Source organism: Garra rufa, chromosome 19 (assembly GCF_049309525.1).
Source record: "Garra rufa chromosome 19, GarRuf1.0, whole genome shotgun sequence".
Lineage (NCBI taxonomy): Eukaryota > Metazoa > Chordata > Actinopteri > Cypriniformes > Cyprinidae > Garra > Garra rufa.
Genome location: NC_133379.1, coordinates 2,963,821 through 2,973,777, shown reverse-complemented (window position 1 = coordinate 2,973,777; position 9,957 = coordinate 2,963,821).

Below are 9,957 nucleotides of genomic sequence, written 5' to 3'. Positions count from 1 at the left end.
TCCGACTCGTGTATGATGGACAGGAAATGAGTGAAAACGAAGTAGACCAGTTGTGATGTCATCAAGTCACATGACCAGGAAGTATAATAGAGTTGAATGATGGAAAAATTCATTAAAAATACAGCAATTGTTCTTTTGAGAATCCGACTCGTGTATGATGGACAGGAAATGAGTGAAAACAAAGTAGACCAGTTGTGATGTCATCAAGTCACATGACCAGGAAGTATAATAGAGTTGAATGATGGAAAAATTCATTAAAAATACAGCAATTGTTCTTTTGAGAATCCGACTCGTGTATGATGGACAGGAAATGAGTGAAAACAAAGTAGACCAGCTGTGATGTCATCAAGTCACATGACCAGGAAGTATAATAGAGTTGTTTGACGGAAAAATTCATTAAAAATACAGCAATTGTTCTTTTGAGAATCCGACTTGTGTATGATGGACAGGAAATGAGTGAAAACAAAGTAGACCAGTTGTGATGTCATCAAGTCACATGACCAGGAAGTATAATAGAGTTGAATGATGGAAAAATTCATTAAAAATACAGCAATTGTTCTTTTGAGAATCCGACTCATGTATGATGGACAGGAAATGAGTGAAAACAAAGTAGAGCAGTTGTGATGTCATCAAGTCACATGACCAGGAAGTATAATCGAGTTGAATGATGGAAAAATTCATTAAAAATACAGCAATTGTTCTTTTGAGAATCCGACTCATGTATGATGGACAGGAAATGAGTGAAAACAAAGTAGACCAGTTGTGATGTCATCAAGTCACATGACCAGGAAGTATAATAGAGTTGTTTGACGGAAAAATTCATTAAAAATACAGCAATTGTTCTTTTGAGAATGCGACTCGTGTATGATGGACAGGAAATGAGTGAAAACAAAGTAGACCAGTTGTGATGTCATCAAGTCACATGACCAGGAAGTATAATAGAGTTGTTTGACGGAAAAATTCATTAAAAATACAGCAATTGTTCTTTTGAGAATCCGACTCGTGTATGATGGACAGGAAATGAGTGAAAACAAAGTAGACCAGTTGTGATGTCATCAAGTCACATGACCAGGAAGTATAATAGAGTTGTTTGACGGAAAAATTCATTAAAAATACAGCAATTGTTCTTTTGAGAATCCGACTTGTGTATGATGGACAGGAAATGAGTGAAAACAAAGTAGACCAGTTGTGATGTCATCAAGTCACATGACCAGGAAGTATAATAGAGTTGAATGATGGAAAAATTCATTAAAAATACAGCAATTGTTCTTTTGAGAATCCGACTCATGTATGATGGACAGGAAATGAGTGAAAACAAAGTAGAGCAGTTGTGATGTCATCAAGTCACATGACCAGGAAGTATAATCGAGTTGAATGATGGAAAAATTCATTAAAAATACAGCAATTGTTCTTTTGAGAATCCGACTCATGTATGATGGACAGGAAATGAGTGAAAACAAAGTAGACCAGTTGTGATGTCATCAAGTCACATGACCAGGAAGTATAATAGAGTTGTTTGACGGAAAAATTCATTAAAAATACAGCAATTGTTCTTTTGAGAATGCGACTCGTGTATGATGGACAGGAAATGAGTGAAAACAAAGTAGACCAGTTGTGATGTCATCAAGTCACATGACCAGGAAGTATAATAGAGTTGTTTGACGGAAAAATTCATTAAAAATACAGCAATTGTTCTTTTGAGAATCCGACTCGTGTATGATGGACAGGAAATGAGTGAAAACAAAGTAGACCAGTTGTGATGTCATCAAGTCACATGACCAGGAAGTATAATAGAGTTGAATGATGGAAAAATTCATAAAAAATACAGCAATTGTTCTTTTGAGAATCCGACTCGTGTATGATGGACAGGAAATGCGTCTAAACAAAGTAGAGCAGTTGTGATGTCATCAAGTCACATGACCAGGAAGTATAATAGAGTTGAATGATGGAAAAATTCATTAAAAATACAGCAATTGTTCTTTTGAGAATCCGACTCGTGTATGATGGACAGGAAATTAGTGAAAACAAAGTAGACCAGTTGTGATGTCATCAAGTCACATGACCAGGAAGTATAATAGAGTTGAATGATGGAAAAATTCATTAAAAATACAGCAATTGTTCTTTTGAGAATCCGACTCGCGTATGATGGACAGGAAATGAGTGAAAACAAAGTAGACCAGTTGTGATGTCATCAAGTCACATGACCAGGAATTATAATAGAGTAGTTTGACGGAAAAATTCATTAAAAATACAGCAATTGTTCTTTTGAGAATCCGACTCGTGTATGATGGAGAGGAAATGAGTGAAAACAAAGTAGACCAGTTGTGATGTCATCAAGTCACATGACCAGGAAGTATAATAGAGTTGTTTGACGGAAAAATTCATTAAAAATACAGCAATTGTTCTTTTGAGAATCCGACTCGTGTATGATGGACAGGAAATGAGTGAAAACAAAGTAGACCAGTTGTGATGTCATCAAGTCACATGACCAGGAAGTATAATAGAGTTGTTTGACGGAAAAATTCATTAAAAATACAGCAATTGTTCTTTTGAGAATCCGACTCGTGTATGATGGACAGGAAATGAGTGAAAACAAAGTAGACCAGTTGTGATGTCATCAAGTCACATGACCAGGAAGTATAATAGAGTTGAATGATGGAAAAATTCATTAAAAATACAGCAATTGTTCTTTTGAGAATCCGACTCGTGTATGATGGACAGGAAATGAGTGAAAACAAAGTAGACCAGTTGTGATGTCATCAAGTCACATGACCAGGAAGTATAATAGAGTTGTTTGACGGAAAAATTCATTAAAAATACAGCAATTGTTCTTTTGAGAATCCGACTTGTGTATGATGGACAGGAAATGAGTGAAAACAAAGTAGACCAGTTGTGATGTCATCAAGTCACATGACCAGGAAGTATAATAGAGTTGAATGATGGAAAAATTCATTAAAAATACAGCAATTGTTCTTTTGAGAATCCGACTCATGTATGATGGACAGGAAATGAGTGAAAACAAAGTAGAGCAGTTGTGATGTCATCAAGTCACATGACCAGGAAGTATAATGGAGTTGAATGATGGAAAAATTCATAAAAAATACAGCAATTGTTCTTTTGAGAATGCGACTCATGTATGATGGACAGGAAATGAGTGAAAACAAAGTAGACCAGTTGTGATGTCATCAAGTCACATGACCAGGAAGTATAATAGAGTTGTTTGACGGAAAAATTCATTAAAAATACAGCAATTGTTCTTTTGAGAATCCGACTCGTGTATGATGGACAGGAAATGAGTGAAAACAAAGTAGACCAGTTGTGATGTCATCAAGTCACATGACCAGGAAGTATAATAGAGTTGTTTGACGGAAAAATTCATTAAAAATACAGCAATTGTTCTTTTGAGAATCCGACTCGTGTATGATGGACAGGAAATGCGTCTAAACAAAGTAGAGCAGTTGTGATGTCATCAAGTCACATGACCAGGAAGTATAATAGAGTTGAATGATGGAAAAATTCATTAAAAATACAGCAATTGTTCTTTTGAGAATCCGACTCATGTATGATGGACAGGAAATGAGTGAAAACAAAGTAGAGCAGTTGTGATGTCATCAAGTCACATGACCAGGAAGTATAATGGAGTTGAATGATGGAAAAATTCATTAAAAATACAGCAATTGTTCTTTTGAGAATCCGACTCATGTATGATGGACAGGAAATGAGTGAAAACAAAGTAGACCAGTTGTGATGTCATCAAGTCACATGACCAGGAAGTATAATAGAGTTGTTTGACGGAAAAATTCATTAAAAATACAGCAATTGTTCTTTTGAGAATGCGACTCGTGTATGATGGACAGGAAATGAGTGAAAACAAAGTAGACCAGTTGTGATGTCATCAAGTCACATGACCAGGAAGTATAATAGAGTTGTTTGACGGAAAAATTCATTAAAAATACAGCAATTGTTCTTTTGAGAATCCGACTCGTGTATGATGGACAGGAAATGAGTGAAAACAAAGTAGACCAGTTGTGATGTCATCAAGTCACATGACCAGGAAGTATAATAGAGTTGTTTGACGGAAAAATTCATTAAAAATACAGCAATTGTTCTTTTGAGAATCCGACTCGTGTATGATGGACAGGAAATGAGTGAAAACAAAGTAGACCAGTTGTGATGTCATCAAGTCACATGACCAGGAAGTATAATAGAGTTGAATGATGGAAAAATTCATAAAAAATACAGCAATTGTTCTTTTGAGAATCCGACTCGTGTATGATGGACAGGAAATGAGTGAAAACGAAGTAGACCAGTTGTGATGTCATCAAGTCACATGACCAGGAAGTATAATAGAGTTGAATGATGGAAAAATTCATTAAAAATACAGCAATTGTTCTTTTGAGAATCCGACTCGTGTATGATGGACAGGAAATGAGTGAAAACAAAGTAGACCAGTTGTGATGTCATCAAGTCACATGACCAGGAAGTATAATAGAGTTGAATGATGGAAAAATTCATTAAAAATACAGCAATTGTTCTTTTGAGAATCCGACTCGTGTATGATGGACAGGAAATGAGTGAAAACAAAGTAGACCAGCTGTGATGTCATCAAGTCACATGACCAGGAAGTATAATAGAGTTGTTTGACGGAAAAATTCATTAAAAATACAGCAATTGTTCTTTTGAGAATCCGACTTGTGTATGATGGACAGGAAATGAGTGAAAACAAAGTAGACCAGTTGTGATGTCATCAAGTCACATGACCAGGAAGTATAATAGAGTTGAATGATGGAAAAATTCATTAAAAATACAGCAATTGTTCTTTTGAGAATCCGACTCATGTATGATGGACAGGAAATGAGTGAAAACAAAGTAGAGCAGTTGTGATGTCATCAAGTCACATGACCAGGAAGTATAATCGAGTTGAATGATGGAAAAATTCATTAAAAATACAGCAATTGTTCTTTTGAGAATCCGACTCATGTATGATGGACAGGAAATGAGTGAAAACAAAGTAGACCAGTTGTGATGTCATCAAGTCACATGACCAGGAAGTATAATAGAGTTGTTTGACGGAAAAATTCATTAAAAATACAGCAATTGTTCTTTTGAGAATGCGACTCGTGTATGATGGACAGGAAATGAGTGAAAACAAAGTAGACCAGTTGTGATGTCATCAAGTCACATGACCAGGAAGTATAATAGAGTTGTTTGACGGAAAAATTCATTAAAAATACAGCAATTGTTCTTTTGAGAATCCGACTCGTGTATGATGGACAGGAAATGAGTGAAAACAAAGTAGACCAGTTGTGATGTCATCAAGTCACATGACCAGGAAGTATAATAGAGTTGAATGATGGAAAAATTCATAAAAAATACAGCAATTGTTCTTTTGAGAATCCGACTCGTGTATGATGGACAGGAAATGCGTCTAAACAAAGTAGAGCAGTTGTGATGTCATCAAGTCACATGACCAGGAAGTATAATAGAGTTGAATGATGGAAAAATTCATTAAAAATACAGCAATTGTTCTTTTGAGAATCCGACTCGTGTATGATGGACAGGAAATTAGTGAAAACAAAGTAGACCAGTTGTGATGTCATCAAGTCACATGACCAGGAAGTATAATAGAGTTGAATGATGGAAAAATTCATTAAAAATACAGCAATTGTTCTTTTGAGAATCCGACTCGCGTATGATGGACAGGAAATGAGTGAAAACAAAGTAGACCAGTTGTGATGTCATCAAGTCACATGACCAGGAATTATAATAGAGTAGTTTGACGGAAAAATTCATTAAAAATACAGCAATTGTTCTTTTGAGAATCCGACTCGTGTATGATGGAGAGGAAATGAGTGAAAACAAAGTAGACCAGTTGTGATGTCATCAAGTCACATGACCAGGAAGTATAATAGAGTTGTTTGACGGAAAAATTCATTAAAAATACAGCAATTGTTCTTTTGAGAATCCGACTCGTGTATGATGGACAGGAAATGAGTGAAAACAAAGTAGACCAGTTGTGATGTCATCAAGTCACATGACCAGGAAGTATAATAGAGTTGTTTGACGGAAAAATTCATTAAAAATACAGCAATTGTTCTTTTGAGAATCCGACTCGTGTATGATGGACAGGAAATGAGTGAAAACAAAGTAGACCAGTTGTGATGTCATCAAGTCACATGACCAGGAAGTATAATAGAGTTGAATGATGGAAAAATTCATTAAAAATACAGCAATTGTTCTTTTGAGAATCCGACTCGTGTATGATGGACAGGAAATGAGTGAAAACAAAGTAGACCAGTTGTGATGTCATCAAGTCACATGACCAGGAAGTATAATAGAGTTGTTTGACGGAAAAATTCATTAAAAATACAGCAATTGTTCTTTTGAGAATCCGACTTGTGTATGATGGACAGGAAATGAGTGAAAACAAAGTAGACCAGTTGTGATGTCATCAAGTCACATGACCAGGAAGTATAATAGAGTTGAATGATGGAAAAATTCATTAAAAATACAGCAATTGTTCTTTTGAGAATCCGACTCATGTATGATGGACAGGAAATGAGTGAAAACAAAGTAGAGCAGTTGTGATGTCATCAAGTCACATGACCAGGAAGTATAATGGAGTTGAATGATGGAAAAATTCATAAAAAATACAGCAATTGTTCTTTTGAGAATGCGACTCATGTATGATGGACAGGAAATGAGTGAAAACAAAGTAGACCAGTTGTGATGTCATCAAGTCACATGACCAGGAAGTATAATAGAGTTGTTTGACGGAAAAATTCATTAAAAATACAGCAATTGTTCTTTTGAGAATCCGACTCGTGTATGATGGACAGGAAATGAGTGAAAACAAAGTAGACCAGTTGTGATGTCATCAAGTCACATGACCAGGAAGTATAATAGAGTTGTTTGACGGAAAAATTCATTAAAAATACAGCAATTGTTCTTTTGAGAATCCGACTCGTGTATGATGGACAGGAAATGCGTCTAAACAAAGTAGAGCAGTTGTGATGTCATCAAGTCACATGACCAGGAAGTATAATAGAGTTGAATGATGGAAAAATTCATTAAAAATACAGCAATTGTTCTTTTGAGAATCCGACTCGTGTATGATGGACAGGAAATGAGTGAAAACAAAGTAGACCAGTTGTGATGTCATCAAGTCACATGACCAGGAAGTATAATAAAGTTGTTTGACGGAAAAATTCATTAAAAATACAGCAATTGTTCTTTTGAGAATCCGACTCATGTATGATGGACAGGAAATTAGTGAAAACAAAGTAGACCAGTTGTGATGTCATCAAGTCACATGACCAGGAAGTATAATAGAGTTGTTTGACGGAAAAATTCATTAAAAATACAGCAATTGTTCTTTTGAGAATCCGACTCGTGTATGATGGACAGGAAATGAGTGAAAACAAAGTAGAGCAGTTGTGATGTCATCAAGTCACATGACCAGGAAGTATAATAGAGTTGAATGATGGAAAAATTCGTTAAAAATAAAGCAATTGGTCTTTTGAGAATCTGACTCGTGTATGATGTCATCACGTCACATGACTTAACAAAAAAAATGGTTTGCTACAATTACAATTAGCTTCAGGGCACATAATCAGCAAATGTACATATGATGTTACACAAACAAGCAGAAGTGGTGTTGTGGTAGAGTGTTTGCCAGTGAATAGAACACATCACAAGAACCTGAGTTTGGTTCCTGCTTATGTCAGGTCAAAGTACAATTTACAACGTCATCAGGTCATATGACGAGGAACTTTTATACATTTTTCTGTTAGATAAATTGCTGAGTCGTGCATGAAAAGAAATGTGAAGACATTACAACAGTTGTGAAATAATGAGGTTTTATTACCAGCAGCTTTATTACGTTTTTAACACAAACAAACAGTTTGTGTTACAATTACAATTAACTTCAGGGCATATGTTCTGAAACATTTTAGTACATATGATACTACAAAGTTAAACAAAGAAGGTTAGGTGGTGTTGCGGTGGAGCATTTGCCCGTGAACTACAGACATTACAGTAACCTCGGTTCGATTCCAGCTTCTGTCAGGTCAATGTAGATAATTTTTTTTCTATCTCTTTAGAAGAGACATTTGCCTATTTACAATGTCCAATAAAATAAATAAAAAAAAATGTTCACAAAGCTATATAAGGTGTGACACATGTGAATTTTTTGCTGATGGTTGTTGTAGTAAAGGTGGACTGGTTGCTAGGTAAAATTGGCGGAGACAGGAGACAGGCAGTGTTGGGCACATACCTTTAAAAAAGTAATTAGTTATAGTTACTAGTTACTTCTCAAAAATAGTAATTGAGTTAGTAACTGAGTTACATCATTATAAAAGTAACTAATTACCAGTCAAAGTAATTATTGCGTTACTTAAAAAATCTAATTAGTATAACTGTAAAATAAATATAAAACATTGTACACTAATCTACACTAGTTTAATGTTGTTGTGGGACAACGTGAAAGACAACTATCAGATTCAACATATTATTATAAATATTATCATTACTATAGTGGAACAATAAAGCACAAATAAAGATGGTTTAGAACTTTAAATATCGTTATCACTGCGTTCTAAGCCACTAATTTTGTGGTGGCATGTGACGATGTGAGGTGCTTCATTTTAGAATTACTTGTCACAGACGCAGAGAGACTCTTTTTTTCCTGCATAAGTTGCACGTTACATAAATATTTTTGCCTTTCACCTCAGCGAGGGAAAAGTATGCTTATACTTACGGTTTTCAAAAGCTACCTTTGAATTTGTTGGACTTGCCATCGTTGTGACACCTGGATGTCGGTGTGTGCGACTAAACGTGCGCGTGCTTGTGTGTGAACACCCGCACTACTCTGCCTCTGATTGGCAAACAATGGAAATTTACTCAATGTAAGCCAATCATTGCGTTCTCAGTTACACCACGTTTACAGCCACACCAATCATCATCACTGGTTATGTGTCCCGCCTCAGCCCCGAACATACACAAACACCTCAGAGAAAGAGAGGTCCTATGGCTCAGAAAGACGCTGCTCGCATGAAAACCGCTTCAGTATTCTCAGTTATAGTAACGCGCATTTTATTGTCAGTAATGGTAACGGCGTTGTAACGGGAGAAAGAGTAATTCGTTTGATTACTCGTTACTGAAAAAAGTATCGCCGTTAGTAACGCCGTTTATTTATAGCGCCGTTATTCCCATCACTGGAGACAGGAACACCAATTAAATGGCTTTATTATACAAGTTTGTGTGGTCTAAACAAAGAAAGGAGAAATATACATAAATTAAGTGAGTTTACAATAAACAAGATCACCTTGACACATTTAAACATCTGTACATAACATTGTAATGTAATATACATACATACTGTGCTTCATTAAACTTGACTGAGCTTAATAAACTAAATAAATTTACATAAACATGGGTAGATATCTCAAATCACACTTCCAAATAATGTAATGTTAAATAAAAAGAAATAGATTGCAATCGCATTAACAGCGCTGAGCTAAACCGGCCTGATTTACATCTCTGAGTTTACACGCGTATGTTTAGAAAAACATTCGTCCGTGCAAGGCCGCAGCCTGCTGCGTATCTCTTCACTTACACATAAAACAATATTCTCAATACCATTGAATAATCTTACGCAGCAATAACAGCAACATACAATATAATTAAACACTTACTTTTCGTCATTGACGCACACAAATTAGGCAGGAATTAGGAGGAAAGTGAACTACGAACCGTCCCTCCATAACAGAGTGGAAAACGAAACTAACAGTTCCTTAGCGCAGCCGCTAGATCAGAGCTGTTTTCAGATTGGCTGTCCGCTTGCATGATCGGTGCATGATCAGTACGTGATCTAATACTCTCTCGCTATACTGCCTCCTGTATGATGTGAATGGATAAATGTGTCCAGCAGGGGGGCGCAACTGACCATCCTTTTCT